Below are 555 nucleotides of genomic sequence, written 5' to 3'. Positions count from 1 at the left end.
CAGTGATTAATGGTAAAATTTACCTCTAATGAGTTACCTCTAATGAGTTTAACTTCTAAGTCTATGGGGATTTTTAAGTAACAAAAGGAACACCATAATTCTCCAATGGTTACAAACTGTTACAAATGCTAGTACTGTCTTGAGAGTTTTGGTCCTCTGAGAAGCAATTAAGATTGGATTTTAAGAATAAATTGTGTCAAAGAAGTGAGTACAGATAAAGGTCCTGAGAAATGAGATGAATCATGGCAGTGGTGGGGAGGAGGGCTTACATGAAACAATAGATACAAATGGTGGTAAAGAAACTTTAAAAACAAACCTACTTTTACTACTGACAGAATATATTTGATAGATTCATCTGAGGATATAAAACTGGTGAATTTCCCTTTGGGCTTATCCTTGAACAACAAAAAAGGAGTGAATTTTCATTTCCACAAGAGACACCACAAAATCTCCTTGTTATTTCCTTTTTTTTTTTTTTTTTCATATCACAGTAAATTATTCTTTGATCTTAGCTGCATAATATCTTTGTGGTTGTCATTAGTTCTTTTTTAAAAA

Source organism: Pteropus vampyrus, unplaced genomic scaffold (genome assembly GCF_000151845.1).
Source record: "Pteropus vampyrus isolate Shadow unplaced genomic scaffold, Pvam_2.0 Scaffold5, whole genome shotgun sequence".
Lineage (NCBI taxonomy): Eukaryota > Metazoa > Chordata > Mammalia > Chiroptera > Pteropodidae > Pteropus > Pteropus vampyrus.
Note: the sequence above shows the minus strand (reverse complement) of the source record.